Below are 13,849 nucleotides of genomic sequence, written 5' to 3' on the forward strand. Positions count from 1 at the left end.
CATTTGTTGTTTGAGTTTGTTCAATGAAGCTCTTTTCTAATTTTTTACCCAGGGATTAACTGTGAATATTTGAAATTCAAGATCAGTTGTTTAGCTGTGATTGGTTGGGTAAATAACATGGTATTGTTTCTGTTATCTGGTTGGCCAAGTAAATGCACTTCTGATGTGAATACTTGGGCATGCAAATTTCAATTTGATCTCTGCCAATCTCATACTCATCCACTCTCTGTATATGTTTACCAGCAAAATCTTTCTCAGAACTCAGATGCATGTAGAAAGTAAATGCAAAAGGGGCATTAAGACAGCCCAAACAAATTCATTTAAACAGTTAAATGAGTATTTGTCAAAATTTTATTCTGAGCCCATCACTCAACTATCTGAAGCACATCATTGGTCCAGCTCTAGGGTTAGTAGCAATGGTGAACTAAATGCAGACAGAGATGTTGTGATTGTGTATATGGCCAAACTGTACCAGCAAGAAGTGCCTGGAGAGTTATTCTGTACCATGCCCAAGACTAGAAGAATGATGTGAAACTTTAACTCTGGTTTATGAAGCCTCTTATGGCACCCCACTGCTAGATTCAACAAACCATTTTGCATATATTTACTGTCTTTCTAGCCCATAAAAGCTGGCTTTCCTTTATTAACTACAGTTTACTGCTGATTTCAGCAGAAGCCGATAATAATGGCAGTGAAGCTGTACTCATTTGAAGACCCAAGTACATTTCCAGATGTTGGTCATGTGACCAGTCCTTGTCAAACAGTAATTGTATGTACTGTGATTGCGAAGTCGGAGACAATAAATAACCCCCTCCAGATGTTTCTGCTATCACATGTGCTATTGTGGCAATGTGAAAGTCCTTCCTGCATCCCTTGCCTGTCATTTCCTATTGCTGTAACTTAGCCAGCTAATATAAAGCTTTGTCTCAGAGTGGCTTCCAAACTTAGAAAGTGCTGAGCACCCTTAACCCAGAGGGAAGTGAATGGCAGTTGAGGGCACTCAGCTCATTGCAGGATCAGCCGTCTATGAATATCTGGAGTAGTGGGAAGGCAGTAGAAAGGGGACATTTTTAGGGCTGATCCAACAGTTTGCTGAGCCTCTTGGTGGCAACCTGAACTCACAGAGAATATGGTCCTAATATTGGGGGGTTGTGGAAAAGGGCTGAACCAGTACTGCAAACATTTGTATTCAGACTTTCTGAGCCCAGAAGCTTATCTGGGGGAATTAGCACTTGTGAACTTGGGTCTGTCTGAAGATTTCTGTGAATGGTTCTTCCCCTATGCCCTGTTAAGTAAAAGTAGAGCTGGGCAAATTTTTTTTTTTGGCAAATAGATTATTTGTTGAGAAAATGCAGCAACGATCCACCCAAAACTATTTGTGACTTCATGCTGAGTTCGCCAAATAGTGTCGACCAAGACAAAAATAAAATAAAATAATCAAAATGTTTCAGCAGTGCCAAAATGAGACATTTGGTTTCAACCCAGCTGGAAACGTTTTCAATTTTTAGATTTGCTGAAAATCTGGGGTGGGGTGGGGGGATGAGAGTTTGACCAGAACTGGAAAATCCATTGTTCAGCCAGATGTAATTGGAAGGGGAAATTCAGAATGGACATCATTAAAGATCATTGCTAGAGGCTGGGATAGAGTCTTATAAGGAGGCACATTTGAGGACGCATGTACTCTGCCACTGCACTTTTCTATTCTGGCTCAGGCGTGTGGTCTTTTTCCACACCAAGGAAGCTATTGAATCTGCATTGCTTTCCCCACGTGAATAACTTAGTAAGTTCAGTGCCCTGGAATTTATCAATCATGTCAGATGATGGCTTTGCCTATGGATGTAAACACACAGTTATTGCCAATTGCTCTAAAAATCCATGCTTAGCATGGTTTCAGAGTAGCAGCCGTGTTAGTCTGTATTCGCAAAAAGAAAAGGAGGACTTGTGGCACCTTAGAGACTAACCAATTTATTTGAGCATAAGCTTTCGTGAGCTACAGCTCACTTCATTGGATGCAGCTCACGAAAGCTTATGCTCAAATAAATTGGTTAGTCTCTAAGATGCTTAGCATGTTTTCTCCTTAAGATGCTATTTTTCACTCTTTTTTGCAAACAGGATATGTTCAGTGCTCCTCAAAGGCATTGTGATGCCAGGAGAGGAAAGAGAGAGGGAGGGATTCTCCCCATCTATAGGGCCACTGTAGGGTTCTATCTCAAACACAAGCTGCCTGGTGCTGGTGTGGGCTACCTCACAAGCCCAGGCATAGGACCTGTGAAGGAGGCTTAGAAAGGACAGGCTGGGGGCAGGACTGCTGTGCATGCTGCTGTGGCCAGTCTGGTTGGCTGTGGGCTACAGAGCTGCTGTAGTTTAGACCAACTGCCCGAATTATGCTGGCTGCTGTTGTGAACCCCGACTGATCCAGAATCTGGAGGGTGCATAGATGGCTTAAAGCCATCCCCTAAGTTGGGCCAGTGTGAGCTCCACTTCTTGGAGGCACAGCACACTGTCCCAGCCAGAGAGTGTTGAGTAAATCCTACAGCATAGTTGGTTAGTTTAATGATAATCTTTGTGCCTATGGTACCTTCCAGCCAAAGTTCTCAGAACTCTTTACAAGCATGGAATGATTCTCAAACTAATCCTGCGAGGTGGGTAAGAATGTATCTGTTTTAGAGATGGGGAAATTGAGACAGATAGGGATTGAGGGCCTAATTTTGATTAATTTGCATGCACAATTATGAACACATATCTAGGGGCACAGTGAGGCTAGTTTGCACACATACCCAACTGACGTGCACACACACATGTCTATTGGTGCGCTCAAGCACAGTAACTGTGCAAACTATTTACACAATTGTATGAACATTTTTTTGTCCATCTAATTGCATGTCTGCAGTTAGGAAAAATTAGGCCCTAATAGGCTCACTTAAGGTTTCGTAGCAAGTCATCAGCCGAGCTAGGACTCAAACCTGTGCCTAGGCTCTCATCCCCCTGCCCCGAATGAAACCAAACCACGTCACCTTCCCTTGCCTGAACCATTGCTATAAGAAGACAAGAAGACTCCCAGGAAAGTGCCATGTTTCTAAAGATGCTCACACCTGCGGTGTTGGAGGAGGGGTCTTGCCCTGTTTTAAGCTTTATCGCGTGGCTGGCAGGCATGATCCAAATTGGAAAAGAGAAAAGTCCTGAGCATTGCATAGGGAAATCAAAGCACATCTTTCCCATGTACCCACTGTACCATGCACATAGCCACTGTGGTGATGAGTTCTGACAGCATCAGCTTATTAAAGTTCATTCCTGACAAACAATATAGCTATAGGTAATGGGTCGGGGGGGAGGGCAGGGGAAATCACATACTGTTAGCTATGACAAGGTAACCTTTATCAGGGCATGGTGCTATTAATTGCTGTAAAATTCCAGCTTGAAATAGGTTCATTTGGCTTTGCATACACTGCCCCCCTCACTTTTGCTCTGGTTTGACTTTGGCAATGTAATTAATTTCCCCTCCTCTCCTTCCCTGGAGGCCATTGTCTATGTCAATCTACAAACCATCAAGCAGGGATGTTTTAGGAGTCTCATGAACAGCCCTACCTAGCTTTATCCTCTGAAACCTGTGCCTGTTTCATTTCCCTCTGTGCTCTCAGCCTCCACCAGCCTGGGAAGTAGAATCCTTTGCGTGAGTTTGTTTCTGGTTCCCGCTTTGAGCACAATAGAACACAATTTATTTTCATGTAACGTCATTTGTTCAACAGTATCGCAGTGGTTTCATAGCCAATTGCACGTGGCATGCACTGGTATGTGTTTCTTGTGTGGCGTTTTTGTGATGAGTCCACTAGCAACTGGACCAAGAGTCATCAGCTCATTTCATAGAAGCCACTAAACCAAGGGCTCTCAACCTTTTTCTTTCTGAAGTCCCCCCCAAAAGGCTATAAAAACTTCACAGCCCACCTGTGTCACAACAACTGTTTTTCTGCATATAAAAACCACGGACGGTGTTAGGGGGTAGCAAGCAGGGCAGTTGCCCGGGGCCCCACGCCACAGGGACCCTACAAAGCTACATTGCTCAGGCTTCGGCTTCAGCCTGGATGGTGTGACTCAGGGCCCCGGGCTTTCTGCCCTGGGCCCCAGTAAGCCTAATGCTAGCCCTGATTGGCAAACCCCCTGAAACCAACTTGTGGCCCAGCAGGGTGCCCCAGACCCCTGGTTGAGAACCACTGCACTGAACAACCATCAGATTTGAACGTTCAGGTCATGAGCAGCCCAACCCAGATTTGAACAGGGGACCTAGAAGTATAGAGCTTTGGCCTTAATTTTCAAATTTAACTAGTGATTCTTGGTGCCCAGTTTGAGTCACCTAGATGGGGCCTGCTTCTCAGAAAGTGCTGAGGAGCTGCCCTCTCAAAATCAGACCTCTTTAAGTTGTGTCAAGTTGGGCACCCAAAAATAGAGGCTCTCAAAATCACTAGTTTTCGAAAATTAGTCCTTTGTCTCCAGGTTCCAAACCCTGAGTCTTCCACGTCCACCGCTTTAGTGCATAGAGGAGATCGAGGCCCCTTTGTGCTAGCTGTTGTCCAAGCACACAGTAAAAGACAGTCCCTGCCCTGAGAGCTTACACTTCAAATGAACAAGATAGACAAAGGAAGTATTATTATCCCAGTGTGACAGGTGGGAATCTGAGGCAGAGAATGATTTAGGGTAAAATTTTCAAACCTGCCCATGTGATTTAGGAGTCTTAGTCCCATTTTCAAAAGTGACAGTCTCAATGGCCTTTAGGCACTTCTGAAAGTTTTAGTGTAAGTGACCTGCCCAAGGTCATGCAGGATGTTTCAAGCAGAATCAGGAACAGCACCCAGGTTCCCTGTGTCCTCATCCAGCATTGTGAGCACAGGACCATCTGCCCCACCAGAACTCTCCCTTTCCTCACAAGCTGAGAAACAATGACTGAATGACTCAGAACAGATCTTGGCCATGGAGGAGTTAATATAATTACTCTGTATTTTGGAAGATAAGATAAAACAGATCTGGAAGGAAAAATATAATCCGTAAATCAGAAACTGATGATTTATGTGATGCCACCTGAGGAAAATTCTCTAGCTCTTCTATGCTTGGATCTTTCAGTGCTGCCTTCCAAGGCTGAGAAAACAAATCCAAATATGCATATGAGACTGTGATAATGATTTTCTGCTACATGGATTACAAAGATGTATTTTTGATGCATATGTATTTAAAACATCTTATCAGGGCTTTGAGTCCCCTGCATAATTTGATCAGCAATAAGTAAGACGTGGGTACTCCACATGAACAGCAAAATGTTAGAAGGTTAAAGAAGTGTATTACATCCAGTCATGTGATTGAGCAAATTAACAATGCTGTTCTTCTGCTACAGATGCAGACCCCAGAGAAAAGATCATGAAGTGATCTTGCTGGGAGAATAAATCTAATTTTTTTTATGGACTTGTCAGCTTCTGCAATTCGACTGCAGGGACTGCTTTCCTTTCAGTTGGGTTTGAATGTACTTTGGAATTTTTATTAAATGTTTAAATGCTTTATATATATACATATATATATAAAATGCAGTGACATTTCCTGTGCTTGTCTGATGCAGCAGTAAAAGAGAGTTGGCACCAAAATCTGTCATTTTGGAGTATTTTCCCATTAGTTCTCTTTGTCAGTAAAGTACACGGCATGAGTCCCTGGCATATAATTTCTTCTGACATTCAATCAAAACAACTGACCTAACATTTTAGTCCTGACACTCAGATTACGGGGCAACTTCAGAACAGCTAACCACTCCCTTTTCCCTCTCTTCTACCTCCTTTCCACTCCCCTCCCTATCTCCTTCTTCTTTTAATGCAAGAGTGATCGCTCCTTGTCAGACTGGAGCACGTAGCTGTCCCGTTAAGTGTCAACGTGTAGCTATCAGCATGCAGCAAATTGTGCTTACCCGGAGCAGTGGCTGATGGGATGAATGGCAGCATGCAGATAGTCCTGTCCTTCAGAACACAGGATGGGGAAGAAAGGCCAAGAGTTCCCACAATTACTTTTCCTTACGAGCGTATTACGGTGGCAGGTTGAGGGATTCATGGAGCAGAGGGCAGGGAGGGAGAATTTAAAAGAAAAGTCTGAAAAACTGTGCTTAGTTATGATTATAATTAGGGCTGTCAAGCAATTAAAAAATTAATAGCAATTAATCGTGATTAATCGCACTGATGAAAATTTCAGGTTTCAGAGTAGCAGCCGTGTTAGTCTGTATCTGCAAAAAGAAAAGGAGTCACAAGTACTCCTTTTCTTTTTACTGATGAAAATGAACATGTGTCGGTCCGCACTGCTTTCGATCATTATCGAGCAGAACCCATCATCAGCATGGACGCATGTCCTCTGGAACGGTAGATGAAGACTGAAGGGACATATGAATCTTTAGCACATCTGGCTCATAAATATCTTGCAACGCCGGCTACAACAGTGCCATGCTGTTCACTTTCAGGTGACATTGTAAATAAGAAGCAGGAAGCATTATCTCCCATAAATGTAAACAAACTTGTTTCTCTCAGCAATTGGCTGAACAAGATGTAGGACTGAGTGGACTTATAGACTCTAAAGTTTTCCTTTGTTTTATTTTTGAGTGCAGTTATGTAACAAAAGTTGTGCTTTCATGATAAAGAGATTGCACTGTGGCACTCGTATGAAGTGAATTGAAAAATACTATTTCTTTTGTTTATCATTTTTACAATGAAAATATTTGTAATAAAAATAATATAAAGTGAGCACTGTACACTTTGTATTCTATGCTGTAATTGAAATGAATATATTTGAAAATGTAGAAAAACGTACAAAATATTTAACAAATGGCAATTGGTACTCTATTGTTTAATAGTGCGATTAAAAGTGCAATTAATCACGATTAATTTTTGTAATCATGATTAATTTTTTGAGTTAATCGTGTTAGTTAACTGCACTTAATCAACAACCCTAATTATCATGAAAAAGAAACAAAAAGAACGGAACCACTCCCCATCCCTCTAACAAAGTGTTCCTATCAGCTGAAATCAACAAGGAATCATATGGTTTAGGCTTGTAAGCCCCAGGACCCCACTTTGCCCTTCTCCAACAAGAACTGTCGGGAGGGGCAACTCTTTGAGGTATCTCCTCTATGGCTTCATACTTGTAGTCAGTAGTGGGATCACCTCTTTCACCCTTGTGGGCATTTTGTGCTGAAGTGTGGGCATTTTGTGCTCTGTGCAGTTTGTCTCAGCACCCCAAGATTGAGGCTGAAGTTTTCAAAGGGGCCTGTGGGAGTGAAGTCCCCAACTCCCATTGATGTCAGGCCCAGTGAAGTAATTTGGTTTTCATGCTGTTGTTGTTTTGCAATCGTGTTTTTATGGTGAAACTTAACAGGCCTTAAGCTGTCATGGATCGGTCCATGCACCTGCCATTAATGCTATAACAAATTTGTGCCCACCAAGGATTTCATGGTTATCGCTATACTGCATATCTTGGCCACTTGGGACTTCATGAGGCAAATAGGATAGAATCCAGCTACTCTCACTCCAAAAGCACAGGCTCCTTCCACATCGGCTTCAGGATAATCTTTATTAGCTGCTTGCAGTATAGGGCACATGTAAGCAGTTCTGATTTGACTTCAGCAGGGGGAAGTGCTGCACAACACACTAGCCATTTCCTTACAACGAGACTGGGAGTTTCATACATGGCTCAAGGGCTGGATACTGCCTTGAAAGTGAAGTTAAAACTGACTATGGAGAAATGGCCTGTACTTAGTCAACCGATCTACTCCCTGCATGGCTGAGAGTTATCACTGCTCACTCTACAGATGAAACCAAACTTAGCAGACTGTGTACAACTACGGTAGAATAAAATGGAATCTGTTCATCCTTAATCTCTTTCCATGCCTCAGTTTCCCTGTCTGTAAAATGGGATAGTTGCTGACTAGAGATTAGCCTGAGCTGTAAAGCTGGGGTCTCCATCTGGGTTTCTTGCACCCTCCAAATTCAAGACTATTCAGGGAGGTTGGTTTGTTCCATTACACAACTAGGAGACAGCTGTAAAATTTGGATATAGATTCAGGCTTGTCTTCCAAATCCCTCTCCCACCCAAGACAGAGAGTGCGTTAAGCTGTGGGGGTTTGGTTTGGGCCCATTTCTACTGCTTCTCTCACCAGGGTGGGGGACAGGGGTTGTAAGCTTTGATTAATAAGTGTCTGTAAAAATGTTTGGGTTTGACAGCCAGAGAGAAAAGTTGTTGCAAAAATGATTATCATCATTATTTATTATGCCAAAGTTTGATTGTTTCCAGAGCCTATTCCCCGCAGATCCTTTGGCCGCTGCAATAATACAGAATAGTCCCGGCCTCTGCCTCACAGGCTTTTGTTATGCTAATAATGTAGAAGGCCTGAACTGTAACATACAAGAGCACAACCCTGGAGGAGCGCTGGAACATTGCTCTAGGGAGAGCCTTGCTGTTATTAAACTCTGCCAGACTGCCAAAGACATGGCGAGGCTTTCATGAAGAGCTCTAAAGTGATAAGCACTGCTTTTGCCCTTATGCCACCTCCAACAGTAACAGCAGCTGTTACCAAGCCAACAGTAAAACAAACGAAGCATCAGCATTGAGGCTATGAGATTCTGCTAAGGATAGGCACTAGCTCTAGGAGGCTTTTGTGGGAAAGCATGGGCAGCGAAATCATGGAGTGGCTTGTGTTGCTGGCTTCTTATGTACTGTACATTTATCTGGAGGTGGGGGTCCTCAGTCTTCTCGGAGAGCCCTCCATTCAGCCTCCTGGCTTAGTGCACTGCAAAGTGAAGCTAACAGGTTGTGCAAAAAAGACAACACTGGGAGGGCACGATCCAACTGCTACTGAAATCAGTGGGAATCTCCGTTGCCCTAAGAGGAGCGGAACTGGGCTTTTAGCAAATAAAAATCTCTGAGCTCCTGCAGCTTCCACTCATTCCACTCCAAACTCCTGTAAAACAGGTTTTGAAAAGTTCAGAACCTTGCACAAAGGTTTGGATCAAGTTTGCTGCCAAACCTGTGTGAAGCCTCAGGAGGACTGTCCATTTATCTGAACCAATAGGGCCCCGCCCTAGTATGGAAGCATGTTACTGTGCATCTCCTTAACGTTAAACCAGCTTCATCTTGCAGAGGTCTTTCCATCTATAAACTATATACCTAACCCAGTCATTGAAGGCCAAATCCTAAGCATCAAATGTAGCTGGAAAGACTTTTCCATTACACAGCAGTGCCAGCCAGGGCAAATCTTGCTTAGGCACAAAGGCCCAGATCCTGCAAGGTGCTGAGTAGCTCCAGCCTCCTCAATTCAAAGAGCAATAAAACAGAGCAAAGGAGATGTGTGCCAGTTGTCTTCTGTTTTGTAATCTTTGACCTCTCCTGTTCCTTCACGTGACTGCTTTTGTCTATGTTGCAAGATCTTTAGGGCACAGAGCACGTCTCTGGATAGGTTTGTACTGCACCTGGATTTAATAATAATAATAAAAAAATTCCTGATTCCAGCTGGTGATCAATTTCTCAAAGGAAACTTGAAAATAACTTTTGTGATATTACCTTAGCCAGTGACACTGCAGCTGATAACTGCCTCAGAAGGGAAAAAAAGTCATAACAAAGGCCAATGGCTGGAAGCTGAAGCCTAACATTCAGATTAGAAATAAGGCCCAAATTTTTAACGATGAAGGTGATTAAACATTGAGACCATTGTGGGGTGCCCATCTCTTAATGTTTTTAGCTCAAGACTGATTGCCTTTCTGGAAGATAGCCAGACATAAACTACGGGTCTCAATAAAAGGATAACACGGTGAAATTTAATGGCCTCTTATGTAGTGATCAGTGGTTTTCAACCTGTGGTCTGCAGACCACTGGGGGTCTGCAGAGTATGTCTAAGATTTCCAAAGGGGTCCATACCTCCATTCAGAATATTTTAGGGGTCTGCAAATGAAAAAAGGTTGAAAACCACTGAACTGGATGATCTAATGGTCCCTCCTGGCTTAAAACTCTATGAATCTGTGAATAATATAAATATCATAATCTATTCTCTAAAGCCCCTATTCAGCAAGGTACTTAAGCACGTGCCTAACTTCAAGCCTCAGAATATTCCCATTGACTTCAGTGGGACAACTTACATACTTGAAGGCAAGCATGCATATAAGTCCCTTTCTGAATCATGTCCAAAGGCCCTGATCTAAAACATGTTGAAGTTGTCTTTTAATTGCTTTCAGTGGGCTGTGGATCTGGCCTGAAAAACAACTCATGCTTTCAGAAAGACATGAAGGGGTTAGTAAATTCAAGATTTTTTCATACTAACAATATTTTGGCATGTCTATTAACACCCATCGCCCGAGAATCTCAAAGCATTTTGCAAACATTGATTCATTACTTAATTAAACTTAAAACACAGTGATCTTTAGCAGACTGGCTTTGTATCTTCTTCAAGCACCAGGTATCAAACAAACAGGTTACACTTGTGAAGCTGATAACTTTCCCACTTAAGTTGTTTTTCTAACTCCACTTTGAGTTGTTTTCCTTCAGTACAAACAATTTTTGTAGCAGTTTTTAAAAGGAAAAAAAAATACAATCCCAGCCCACTTCCTTATTTTGTTCTTGGTGCTAGAAATTAAAGTATAAACACTTTATCTGCACTACAAATACTATTACAAAGTGGTATGGTGCTTTAATCTGTCTTCCAGAATGGTTTTCTTTAAAAAAAAAAAATCATGCTTGAAGTTCTTCATCTTAATTCTTGCACTAGTTACCATAGGCATGACCGGCAAGTCTGGCCTCACTAGAAAAGGTTTCTATTTTCTTTTTCCTGATGCTCTTATTCTTTGTATGACATTAGAGTAGAAGCAAGATGACAGATGTACCCACAACCTGGTAGCTCTCTGTGGAGGAAATGCTTGCTCTCTGGAAAGGTGTGTGTGTATATTATTGTGGAAGTGTGCTGAGGGCTGCTGAAGGCTCGTATCATATGAAGGTGGGTAGGAAGCGGACACACAAATAATCTGGGAGACTATTTATAGTCACAGGAAAAGGTCAGACTGTGTTTGATCCACATTAAGGGTAGCTTTTACCAATCCTGCCTATCCTGAGGCTGAACTGCAGTGCAACTGCCTATCCTTTGCTGGTTGTAAGCAGAAGAGGACTAGGGAGGGATGCTTAGGAAGATGAAGCTGGATATGAGAGTGAGAGAGACCTTTTGGAATGCAAGTAGGGGCACCAACAGGAGGCATCCACTTAGAAATCAAATGGAATATTAAAAGGGAGTACTATGTTTCCCAGAAAACAAGCAGAGAAATTAGATAAAAACATAAAATACCCTTGCTGGAAAGTTGCAACGTAATACTACTTTATTTCTTAGAATTCAAAACACCACAAGAACTCCAAAACAGAGAGAGACAAAACAGGCTGCTCCCTAAGGCAGTGAGATGCAATTCATCCCACCTTGCTTGAAGCTGGCTCTTTTCAGACTGTCTGTCTCTGACTGATTCAGATGACCCAGGTCACATGGCTTCCCTCAGAACCCCCTAGCCTGCAAGCAGAACCATAGGAAGACCCCATTTTTTGAAAGATGGCATCTTAGATTTAGCCCTTCCTAAAAATATTTGCAAAGCCAAGGGGAAGGCTTGTGATTGTGAGGAAACATGTGCAGTAATGATACTGACCATGTTAAAAGAAAATGGACTTTCCTAAAGAGTAATGTCCTGGAAGGATGTTCCATTTCCATTCCTCGCCAGTCCCTGAAAAGCTACCCTACTATCTGCATGAGAAGGAGTGCATGCTGGGACAAAGCACTTGAGGAAGTCACCATTCCAAGCAGACCACCATGTACAATAAAGCCATTCTTTACACAATACTGTGTCTCGGGGCCAGAACCTCAGCTGGTGTAAATCAGCATAGTTTTATTGACTTCAAGGCAGCTGAGGATCTGGCTCAAAGTACCTAGTTCAATTAATTACAAGTCCACAAGGAGCTGGGTACCACACATATGGACACAAAATGATGAATGGGAAAATCACTTTATGGACAATTTCAAAGCAACAGTGATAGGAGCTCTCAGATTTTCCCTACCAAAATACACCCAAACCATCTGCTTTCTTTATGCCACCCCCGATTTTTAGCAAAAACCACTCAAAATTCAATGAGAAAGTGTTGTTATTTTAAATTCATTTGCTATGTGCAGACAAAGTTAGCATGTGCATCTAGTGCCTACAAATTAGCTAATTTCACATTTTAACAAGGGATATCAAAAGTGTAAGTTAATACATTCTCATTGAAAATGTCATGAATTGCACATTCCCCAGCACTATATATTCAATAAACCTAATTACTGCAGCTATTTACCTTTGGAAGGTTATGTTTACAACAAGAAAGGCTAGAAACAGTGTTTTTGTTTTGTTTTTAAACAAAGACTCCTAAGAAAATAAAGGCCTGACCCAAAGCCCTTTAGAAGGACAACCATTGACTTCAACTGGCTTTGGATCAGGCTGTAAAATCATCACCCACCTTGGGGGCTGGATGACTTGAGTTCTGCTTAGGGCGTTGGCTTGGAAAATTCCTGGCAGACTCAAATCCTTTGGGATTCCATGGCTGCTTAGGTGCTGCCTGCTTAAATTTGGTTGTGGGAGGAGGTTAAGGACTTGACATTTCAGACATTCGCATTTCCCCACAAGGAATTTATACAATGGCGAGTGAAGTCCTGGTGGCATGGTGAACATCAGGAGCAATTCAGACAAATCTGAGGAGACGGCAATCCAATGGATATAGAGTTAGTGCCCATGTTAGAAGGTCTGAAGGATGCCTGCAACTTTGGACATGTATTTGAAACCAGTTCTGTATGTGTGTGCGTGGCTCTGTGTGCATCCTAAGCTCTATTTTGAGCAGTTACTAGCACATGCCTAAAAATAAGACCTGCTGGGTCTACTGGTTTTCCTTGCTGACCATAGATTTTTGGCAGGTACAAGTCAGCTTGAGCAATCTATTGTTTCTTTCCAATGCTGGGCTCAGTGCTCAGTATGGGAGTTAGCAGTGGTTTGACAGTAGGGTTTAGTGCAGAATAACTTTTTAATGGGAAGGTACATGCTGCTGAGAGTATATGCTTGAATGTATGCAAATATGTGCAAATGTATGCAAATTTGCTATCTTTTTTTTCCCTTGAGGATGTTGGCAGGTATGAAAAGATCTAAAATTATCCAATCAAGAGGAGCGATAGGAGAATGTCAGAACGTTTAGAAGCCCAAAGTTTGGGTATTTATTTAAATGCAGCTGTGCTTTTGTGAGGTCTTCTTTCTCCCCACCCCACCCCGATCTCCCATCCAGAAATTAGTCGCTTTCCCTCCTCCAGGAGGAAAAGCTAAAATCACAGACATCTAACTGGGCTGTGGGCACTGACTGAATGTGAAAACTGGTGGCCTGCTGCTGAAATTGAAGGAGTTGGCAAGTCTACAGTGGAGCTCATTGCACTAGCTTTTTCTGTCATTTGGAAATTCAGTGACAGAAGGATGATTTTCTAGCTAATTCCTCTCTGGATTGCTCAGATACAAGCACCCAGGCATTGACATTTTGCACAAAGCAATACTTGATCCAGACAAACAATACAGCTATTATATGATTGCAGGGTAGGATTCGCCATCTTTTTTAAAAAATTTTTTTTAACCAAGGTATTCTTCCCCACCACCTGTGATAGCCATTCAAAATGTTTAACATATTGCATCCTCACAATTAAGCAGTATCGGATTTGATGAACATGCAGAACACTGAGTTCATTTAATAACTTTAAATGTTAATGTACAAGGGATATGAAATCATTATACTAAAAGGCTCTCAGTCAAGG

The 13,849-nt window shown here is 42.3% G+C and overlaps 1 protein-coding gene across 1 annotated transcript in view; it reads right to left on the reverse strand.

The window, feature by feature from the left end:
* The window catches only part of LOC144929044 (uncharacterized), a 61,781-nt gene that overhangs the window by 31,040 nt on the left and 16,892 nt on the right, over positions 1–13,849 (reverse strand). The window lies entirely within an intron of this gene.

The sequence above is a fragment of the Lepidochelys kempii genome, chromosome 7, assembly GCF_965140285.1.
Source record: "Lepidochelys kempii isolate rLepKem1 chromosome 7, rLepKem1.hap1, whole genome shotgun sequence".
NCBI lineage: Eukaryota > Metazoa > Chordata > Testudines > Cheloniidae > Lepidochelys > Lepidochelys kempii.